Source organism: Oncorhynchus kisutch, linkage group LG1 (assembly GCF_002021735.2).
Source record: "Oncorhynchus kisutch isolate 150728-3 linkage group LG1, Okis_V2, whole genome shotgun sequence".
NCBI classification, from domain to species: Eukaryota; Metazoa; Chordata; class Actinopteri; order Salmoniformes; family Salmonidae; genus Oncorhynchus; species Oncorhynchus kisutch.
In genome coordinates, this window is record NC_034174.2 from 57,939,539 (window position 1) to 57,950,829 (window position 11,291).

Here is an 11,291-nt window from a genome sequence, read left to right on the forward strand (position 1 = left end):
CGCACTTGGAAACACTACAGGCAAAATGGGAGCCACCTAGAAAAACTACAATTTCTGGGTCATTTTTCCAAAAATCAGCCTTAACTCTTTCTAAAGACTGTTGACATCTAGTGGAAGCCCTAGGAACTGCAATCTGGATTTCACCTTATAATAAAAGTGACAGCCATTGAAAACAGCGGAAGGCTGAAATGTTCTATTTTTGGGATGGTTTATCCTCAGGGTTTCGCCTGCCATATCTAACCAAATCTACCAATTATATGCATATCCTAGCTTCTGGGCCTGATTAACAGGCAGTTTACTTTGGGCAGGCTTTTAATCCGGATGTGAAAATACTTTTGGGCTGCTGACATTAACATAATTTGGTTCAAAGCTTGCGTTACACCGCTCAGCTATTCTGGTTCTAAAAATCTTAAGTGTGTAACTAAAAGAACTAGGTGCTCGAGGGTCGAATTTGAAGAAAATTGTTCACAACAAAAATGACCCTGGACTGACCTGTTTGAGAGGACACCTCAGAGCAGCTTTGCACTCCTTTATTTTGTATTTATTTTATTGAACCTTTTATTTCACTAGGCACATCCTCAGGGATCCACAGTCAATCCATGTATATTAACTATTCCAGAACTACTCCTTTAAAAGTTGCGTCATACTGCGGCACACCTTGCTGGCTGCTGTAGCATTCTGTGGCACGTTATTGATTTGTCAGCCATTTTTTTCTGTTAATGCAGTGCTAGTTTTGAGAAGCGTTTGATAGTCTTCCATATTGCCTCTAGTTAATATACGGGCAAGTTTGATGTATAACTACTAACGCTACAGTTGAAGTCGGAAGTTTATATACACTTAGGTTGGAGTCATTAACTCGTTTTTCAACCACCCCACACATTTCTTGTTAACAAACTATAGTTTTGGCAAGTCGGTTAGGACATCTGTGTGCATGACACAAGTAAGTTTTCCAACAATTGTTTACATAAAGATTATTTCACTTATAATTCACTATCACAATTCCAGTGGGTCAGAAGATACACTAAGTTGACTGGGCCTTTAAACCGCTTGGAAAATTCCAGAAATTATGTCATAGCTGTAGAAGCTTCTGATAGACTAAATTACATAATTTGAATCAATTGGAGGTATACCTGTGGATGTATTTCAAGGCCTACCTTCAAACTCGGTGCGTCTTCGCTTGACTTCATGGGAAAATCAAAAGAAATCAGCCAAGTACCAAATTCATCTGTACAAACAATAGTACATAAGTATAAACAGCATGGAACCACGCAGCCGTCATACCGCACGTTCATCCTAGAGATGAACGTACTTTGGTGCTAAAAGTACAAATCAGTCCCAGAACAACAGCAAAGGACCTTGTGAAGATGCTGGAGGAAACGGGTACAAACGTATCTATATCCACAGTAAAACGAGTCCTATATCGACAAAAGGCCGCTCAGCAAGGAAAAAGACACTGCTCCAAAATCGCCATAAAAAAGCCAGACTACGGTTTGCAACTGCACATGGGGACAAAGATCGTACTTTTTGGAGAAATGTCCTCTGGTCTGATGAAACAAAAATATAACTGTTTGGCCATAATGACCATCGTTATGTTTGGAGGAAAAAGGGGGAGGCTTGCAAGCCGAAGAACACCATCCCAACCGTGAAGCATGGGAGTGGCAGCATCATGTTGTGGGGGTGTAAGCATCATGTTGTGGGGGTGCTTTGCTGCAGGAGGGACTTGTGCACTTCACAAAATATATTGAAGCAACATCTCAAGACATCAGTCAGGAAGTTAAAGCTTGGTCGCAAATGGGTCAAATGGACAATGACACCAAGCATACTTCCAAAGTTGTGGAAAAATGGCTTAAGGACAACAAGTTAAATAATTTAAATGCAATGCTACCAAATACTAATTAGAGTGTAAACTAAACCTCTGACCCACTGGGAATGTGATGAAAGAAATAAAAGCTGAAATAAATAAATCTACTATTATTCTGACATTTCACATTCTTAAAATTAAGTGGTGATCCTAACTGATCTAAGACAGAGATTTTTTACAAGGATTAAATGTCAGGAATTGTGAAACTGAATTTAAATCCATTTGGCTAAGATGCATGTAAACTTCCGACTTAACTGTAGTTAGCTAGCTAACATACTGCTCTAATGATATGCTATGTGGTTCGTAAGGACAGCATAGCTAACAAATTGTCAGCCAACATAACATGTAAGGTAACTTATTTGAAAAGTCATTACTTTATTACATTGGTTGTGAGTTTTTTTTCACACCTAGCTCGGCTATTAGACTATTCTTTAGTAAAGGTTGAATAGTCTATTGTTCAGCTATTAGCCCCTCGTTCCTCGCCCTCTTCCACGCCATCATTCTGCGCCTGAGTTGCTCGCTAGTGGGCGTGCTGGCAGGGTTATGGCAGCACCTTCGGTTGTGCGTCAAGAATTATGCATACAGTATCAAGTTTGTATGAAGGTGTGGTTATTCACAGGCAAATTGTTATATGCTATGGAGGTACATTTGTGTCTTTTCATAGAGAGCAAAACTTTATTTTCAATCAAAAATAATTGTTCTGAAAGCAAATGTTTTCAGACACAAAGGAAGGCATAGCGGACACCTACGAAGAAGAACTATGTGATGATGGCATCTCAGGTAAGCAGCACTGGGCATTCTTCCATCCAACTTTTACATAATTCAACTTTTTCACTTGAATTAATTGAACTTTCTTTCATGGCAACTCATAAGCAGGCCATGTGCTATTTGTTTCAAAGTCGATACAGTATATAATCATATTTCATGACCGTATAACGGTCACCTTTTGTTCTACAAGCTTCAAGTATGTGTCTGTTTTTCAGCATAAACTACTCTGTAGCAACATAATGTGGACACCAGGTGAGACCACACACACAATAAGTCGCTCTCCTTCACTTCATCCCTCTCCCTCTTCTCCCTAAATCCTCTAGGTTATATCAGCTGTGTTGGTGAACCTCTCCCGCATCTGAACTGGCTGACAGAGGGCACAGCGTGGTGAGAGGTCACTTGGTTGGATCAACAGGAAGTATTATCAGGGAGGTGACCAAGAACCCAATGGTCACTCTGACAGAACTCACAGAGTTCCTCTGTGGAGAAGGGAGGACCTTCCAGAAGGACAACCATCTCTGCAGCACTCCACAAATCAGGTCTTTATGGTTGAGTGGCCAGATGGAAGCCACTCCTCAGTAAAAAGGCACATGACAGCCCACTTGGAGTTTGCCAAAAGGCACCTAAACACTCTCAGACCATGAGAAAAAGGATTATCTGGTCTGATGAAACAAACTCTTTGGCCTGAATGCCAAGCGTCACATCTGGAAGAAACCTGGTACCATCCCTACGGTGAAGCATGGTGGTGGCAGCATCATGCTGTTGGGATGTTTTTCAGAGGCAAGGACTGGGAGACTAGTCAGGATTGATGCAAGGATGAACAGAGCAAAGTACAGAGATCCTTGATGACAACCTGCTCCAGAGCGCTCAGGAACTCCGACTAGGGCGAAGGTTCACCTTCCAATAGGACAACGACCCTAAGTGGCCCAGCGATCCTGGAGTCTGGACTTCAACCTGATCGAACATCTCCCGAGAGACCTGAAAATAGCTGTGCAGCAACACCCCCCAGAGCAACTTACAATTAGTGCATTTATCTTAAAAAGGTCCCGAACAGTAATTCTGATTCCCATGTAAAATAGCCTTTTGAGTGACTAAAATGTCACAAACAAATGCCATAATATTTTGGGGGGATAGAAATGCATTGTTGTGGCTGGTTTAGTGTGAGGAAAGGTCGTACTCTACGGATGTTGTAGAACGTGAATCTGCAGGAGCTGCTTGATGTTTGCAGAGAACGACAGGGTGTTGTCCAGGGTCACGCCAAGGTGTTTTGCACTCTGGTAGGGTGACACCATTAAGTAGTCAACCATGATGGAGAGGTATTGGAGACCTTCCCCGGGAGGAAGAGCAGCTCCGTTTTGTCGAGGTGAAGCTGGTGGGGCGACTTCCAAACTGAGATGTTGCCACCTGGGTGTCAGAAACGGTATGCATAAACCTTTTCTTTAACCAATTCTGATGGTTGTTAAATGTGGATTTGACAATATTACCGTTATATCTACACACACGTCAACAACTCTAAATCACTTTGTCAGCACAGTAGGCATGAAGTCACTTGCCGATAATGTTGCATACAACGTTTAAAAGATCTATCATTATAATCGAAACTCATAGATGCCTTAAATTGCCCAACTTATAGGCATGTCCAATATAGGCATCTTGTTTAACAACGTGATGTTGCACTCCAAAGGGATAACTTGAATTAACCTCTTTGGGCTAGGGGGAAGTATTTTGACTGAATGAAAAGCGTGCCCAAAGTAAACTGCCTGTTACTCAGGCCCAGAAGCTAGGATATGCATATAATTGGTAGATTTGGATAGAAAACACTAAAGTTTCTAAAACTGTTCAAATAATGTCTGAGTATAACAGAACTGATATATGGCAGGCGAAAACCCAAGGACAAACCATCCATTAAAAAAGATATTCATCCCACCATTGATTCCAATGGCTGTCATTTTTAATTTGAAAGGAAAGCCTCCCAGATTGCAGTTCCTAGGGCTGCCGTTTTTGGAAAAATGAGCTAGAATTTGTAGTTTTTCTAAGTGGCTCCCATTTTGGCTGTAGTGTTTGTTATGTACTGGCGAATGTGCGTACTTTGTTGTTTATCTCCGGTAATGACAATTCTCAGTCTTAATTTTTTATAGTTTATTTACGTATTAGGGTACCTGAGGTTTGATTATTAACATTGTTTGACTTGTTTGGAGAAGTTTATTGGTAATGTTTTGGATTCATTTTGTATGCATTTTGAAGGAGGGAAACCGGTGGATTATTGAATGAAGCGCGCCAGATAAACTGAGTTTTGGGGGATATAAAGAAGGACTTTATTGAACAAAACGACCATTTGTGATATAGCTGGGACCTTTTGGAGTGCCAACAGAAGAAGATCTTCAAAAGTAAATTATTTATTTTATCGCTATTTCTAACTTTCTGCATCTGCCTGGTTGGAAAATGTTTTCAATGCTTTTGTGTGCTTGGCGCTGTCCTCAGATAATCGCTTGGTGTGCTTTCACCGTAAAGCACTTTTGAAATCTGACACAGCGGCTCGATTAACAAGAAGTTAAGCTTTTAACTAATGTATGACACTTGTATTTTCATGAACATTAAATATGACTTTCTGTCATTTGAATTTTGCGCTCTGCAATTTCACCGGAAGTTGTCGACGCTAGCGTCCCACTGATCCGCAATAAGTTTTTAACATGATGTAGGTAACTAAATAATTTAATGAAAAACTTGATTATTTATTTTCCTCGTAGTTATAAGTATTTAGGCATATCATGTGAAACAGGCCTCATCACTGTCAAAAGCACAAGAGCTAGCGTTGCATGGATTGATCATATAGAAATATCAAAACATTATTTTAATAACCACTGCATTTTTATATTATGAAGTCACCTGCTGGTTACTCTTAGCTGGTTAGGACAGCTCATGGGGTCTACTAAATATCTGTCGACTAGGTGGGACTAAATAACTAGAGGACTCATACTGCATAGTTTTCATTTTTACCCAGAAGAGGAGAAAAATGTCTATTCTCAGCACTTATAACCAATTTCCTACTCAGACACTTACTGGATACGGGCCCTAGTCTTGGAGAATTTTTTTGGAAATGATCTTTTTTTTATTCAAAATCAGTTTAAAGGCTTCCACCCATGTCTGTGTTGGCTATCAGCATGGCATGAGGTCATGCACCTGTGCATAATTGGGGACCTGCGCATAATCACCCACATCTGGCAGTGTTTTTCTACAACCGTTTTGGCTGCAGAAGCCCCTTCAAGCAAGATATTTAATATGCTTCACTAATCACCCCAGAGAGCGCAGGGGAAGGCCCTGCCGGTGCCCTTTCGCTTGAAATGAGTGTCATATCTCACTTTGTTATTGCTCAGATATAAACACCCCAACTCCAGCCTCCCAAAGACAAGGCCTACCTGAAACTAGCTTTGCTGTGCTATACGTATGGTGCTTCACATATGGAGGAGAGCCTGGCTAGCGTTTTTCCTTTGTTTTAGTAACATTAGATCTGAAACAACTGCATGGATTTGGGGGCTCTAGCAGTGAGAGGCTGTAATATACCATAGAGTGGATGATTACAAACATTTGCAGTAGGCTCATCCCTAAGTCTGAATCCAAAAGAAAAAGAAGCTCTGCTTCTACAAAACAGCCTGTGTGTGTCAGCCTTGCACTAGTGTGTAGCTCCATTCTACAGGTAAAGAACAGAATATGCATTGGCAAAAACCATTGGCTCAGTGCCATGTTCCCCACAGTGTTAACAAGGGGTCCCTTCATTCTAGGAACCCTCTCCTCTGGAGTTATATAGGCTTGCCCCGGTGGTGCCCTCAGGACGGTTGGGTGGAAGACCAGGAAAATGAGGCCAGATTGGAGCCAGGGCTCAGGAGTGGTTAAGCTCTGGGAGAAGTCAAAGGACTGAGCTTCCAGCGAGGGCCCAGCTCCTGCAGTCATCATCAATCTTTACCGCTTGAGTTCTCATTCCCCCACCGGCGTCGAGAATGAGGTCACGCGTTTACATCCTCCACGGAAAACAGGTTTTAACCAGGCCTGTTTGGGTGACAAAAGCATGGAGCACGGAGATCTTTGACTTAAGGTGTTCCTGGCGTGGTATGGAACTTCCATGTACAATAGTGTAGGCCTATACACAGGTCGCACAGAGCTGCTTCATGTTTCAGGATGGAGCTTATAAAAGGAGAGGTGTTACCCAGTGCTTAATTTGAGCCGGATCCTGCCGGAACTCTCCATTTTGTTCTGTTTCGTTCCAGAACCTATTTGGCCAGGTCTGGAATCTCGTGGCATGTAAAAACTAATTTCCACTTTTTGCAAATTAAACATTCTAATAAAACGATCAAAGTTCATTCGATAATTATAATTGTGGCCTATTTGTTAATTCCGCTGTCCCTCCAAAAAAACTTTATGTGAAAAAGCAGATACATTTTTGGCGTCATAACCTGTTATACGTGGCCATGTGAGAAGCACACCTGTATCTCACAGAACTAGAATGATATGTGTATATATGTATATATATATGACTTTATATGGCCTCTCACCCTCTCTCTGCTCTGATATAAATGAGCCAGCAACTCTCATCTCTCCAGCATTGCACTTTACCATTGATTTACTTATAGAATCATAGCCACTTGAAGGGTTCTGGAGGAGGAGTTGCAGCACCCCTGATAAATGTAAATATATTTGCCAAAGTTATAGAATAACTGCTCTCTGTTCAGGACAGAAATGAAATAATTCAGAATAGCCTACAACATCATGAGAAGGCCTATTATTTAGCCACATAGGTGAAGTGAAATAGCTTCTTTAGAACAATAGCCAAGCTGTCAATGGTGTGTAGCCCAACAACAAGGCATAGCCTATAGTCTGGAATGCATGGCAAATCTGTCAGTGAACAGCATGCAGACAAAAGTTTTTTCACAATATTTAAAATACAATCGTGGGAAAACCCTGCTGAAAAGATAATACTAATCTGTCTACCTTAGGATCCAAAATATTTGATAAACTTCCAAATAATGTTTTACAAAGTAAAACAAGAGAAGGGTCCGCTTTTGGCACAACCGCATTGGCCATCACTGGTGAGAGAAATGCACATCATTGGCCATCACCGGCGAGTGAAATGCACATCATTGGCCATCATCGGCGAATGAAATGCACATCATTGGCCATCACCGGCGAGTGAAATGCACATCACTGTGTGAGTCAGTGAAATTGGAAAGCATTTTTAGGACAATGATTTCCACTTCATATTGTAGCCTACAATGAGTCTCCACACACCGAGACAATTGATGGATTCAAGACAAGGTTGTTTTTATTGAGCTCAGATTCTCAGTTTGTCAGTGTTAAAGCAGCCTGTCATTTCGATCATTTGAGCAGTAATTAAAAACAATTCTGCCAAAGTCTCCAGTCATGTGTATGTAGAATTTATAAAAAGCCCCCCCAAAAACTGAACCCTAGGCTACAAAAAAATATCCCCATGTGTGTAACTTCTGTAAATGCCTCTACTATTCTGCTCTATGCAAATGCGATGATATGCATGCAATGCTTCCAGGGTAGGCAATTTTGGGGATTCACCATGTTTCATCAAAATGTACAGCTGTGTGTCGTCCACATAGCAATGAAAGTTGACATTGTGTTTCCGAATGGCATCACCAAGAGGTAGAATATATAGTGAAAACAATAGTGGTGCTAAAATGGAACCTTGAGGAATGCCGAAAAATACAATTGCTTTGTCAGAGGACAAACCATCCAGAGACAAACTGACATATTTCCGACAGAGAAGATATAAACCAAGCAAGAATCTGTCCCTGTAGACCAATTAGGGTTTCTAATCTCTTCATAAGAATGCAGCGATCGATAGTGTCAAAAGCAGCACTAAGGTCTAGGAGCACGAGGACAGATGCAGAGCCTTGGCCTGACGCCATTAAAAGGTCATTTACCACCTTCACAAATGCAGTCTCAGCGCTATGATGGGGACTAATAGCCTACTAAAGTTTCAGCCTCCTGGCAGAGGCAACCAGGATTTTGGCTAAAATGGCATGGTACTGGGTAAAGTTCATGATGCTGTTGACCATCTCAATCGCCGGACTTGAAACCCATTCAAACCACAGGTTTTCAATGGAAGAGGGCAGTCCATAACCCCAGACAAAGGATATCAAGAATCTGGAAGAATTATGTATGGAGGAATGGTCGAAGATCCCTCCCAATGTTTTCTCAAACAACAACAAAAAATGATGTTCCAATGCCGTTATCCTCGCAAGGTGAGGTATTGAAAACAGGGGTGTCAACAATTTTGACCACTACCTTTTTGAGAAAAATAAGTACTACCAACTAGCTGTTATTGGCAGAGAAGTTTGGAACACTTTGTTATGTCTAACTAATTTACCGCCTTATGGAAATAACCATGGGATGGTTTTTCAATACCGTCAAAACTATTTCTTTGAAGTTTAAAAAATATATACATATTTGTAGCTACTCTAAGTAAATACCTGCAGTCAACTGCAGTTAGGACATAAAGCATTCATTTCACTAGTCACAATATTTTACATTATGAAGCTTAACGTAGTTCCCCAGAACAGTTGAGCCAGTCACGTTTGTTTGTAAATAGCACAATGGGAGAAAGCGGTCCAGCTGTGTATTGACAGGTGTTGCGTTTTATACCGAAAGTCAGTGTTTTTCTTCAATAGAGTGATCAGGGGAGTGCAACTAGTTTTATTCACAGAAAATACATTAATGCAACACATTCAGCGGAGAAAAGCTTCATTTTCATCAGATTGACAACAGAAGTGCAACGCTATTTGGCTGGTAGCCACACAAGTAAATGAGCTTACAATGAAAAAGCAAGGTATTTTATGCAAAAACTATGCATGGCCAGCATATTTCTATAGTAACCTTTTCTAATGTTTTGCTTAAAGTTAATTTAGCATTTTACCTGCGTGAAAAACAAATAATTCTGCGTTAATGCAGAAGTTTAACTTGCTAGTTTTCTAAGTAAGTGGCTGAATTAATAAGGGGCATCATATAGTGTTAGCTTTCTGCCGTGTTTGAGAAATCTGTCCAAGCTGCCACTGCTATCTTGATTTGCTTGCGTTTTTTTCTTTCCAAATGGTGATATGTACAGCCTTATTTTAAAATGGATTAAATATATTTTTTAAATCCTCATCAATCTACACACAATACCCCATAAGGACAAAGTGAAAACAGGCTTTATGATTTTTTTGCAAATGTGCTAAAAATAAAAAAACATACCATATTTACATAAGTATTCAAAACCCTTTGCTACGAGACTCGAAATTGAGCTCAGGTGAATCCTGGTTCCATTGATCATCCTTGAGATGTTTCTACAACTTGGAGTCCACCAGTGGTAAATTAAATTGATTGGACATGATTTGGAAAAGGCACACGTGTCTATATTAGGTCCCACAGCTGACAGAGCAAAAACCAGGCCATGAGGTCGAAGGAATTGTCCATAGAGCTCCGAGACAGGATTGTGTCCAGGCACAGATCTGGGGAAGGGAACCAAAAAATGTATGCAGCATTGAAGGTCCCCAAGAACACAGTGGCCTCCATCACTCTTAAAGGGAAGAAGTTAAGAACCATCAAGACTCTTCCTAGAGCTGGCCGTCCGGCCAAACTGAGCAAAAGGGGGAGGAGGGCCTTGGTCAGGGAGGTGACCAAGAACCCAATGGTTGCTCTAGAGTTCCTCTGTGGAGATGGTAGAATGTTCCAGAAGAACAACCATCTCTGCAGCACTCCACCAATCAGGCTTTTATGGTAGAATGGCCAGACGGAAGCCACATGACAGCCCGCTTGGTGTTTGCCAAAAGGCACCTAAAGGACTCTCAGACCACAAGAAACAAGATTCTCTGGTCCGATTAAACCAAGATTGAACTTTTTGGCCTGAATGATGAAAACCTGCTCCAGAACGCTCAGGCCCTCAGACTGGGGTGAAGGTTCACCTTCCAACAGGACAACAACCCTAAGCTCACAGCCATGATAACGCAGGAGTGGCTTCGGGACAAGTCTCTGAATGTCCTTGAGTGGCCCAGCCAGCACCTGGACTTGAACCCAATCGAACATCTCTTGGAAAGACCTGAAAATATCTGTTCAGCCAACCTGATAGAGCTTCAGAGGATCAGCAGAGAAGAATGGGAAAAACTCCCCAAATACAGGTGTGCCAAGCTTGTAGCGTCATACCCAATAAGACTCGAGGCTGTAATCACTGCCAAAGATGATTCAAAAAAGTACTGAGTAAAGTGTCTGAATGTGATATTTCAAAAAATGTCTAAAAACCTGTTTTTGCTTTGTGATTATGGGTTATTGTGTGTAGATTGATGAGGGAAAAAATCTAAGGTAACAAAATGTCGAACAAGTCAAGGGGTCTGAATACTTTCCGAATGTACTGTGTGTACAAAATTATGGGGACAGCACTTCAAATTAGTGGATTTGGCCATTTCAGCCACACCCGTTGCTGACTGGTGTATAAAATCAAAAACACAGCCATGCAATCTCTATAGACAAATATTGTCTGTAGAATGGCCTTATTGAAGAGCTCAGTGACTTCCAAAGTGGCACTGTCATAAAATGCTACCTTTCCAACAAGTCAGTTTGTCAAATTTCTGCTCTGCTAGAGCTGCTCCGAATAACTGTAACTGCTGTT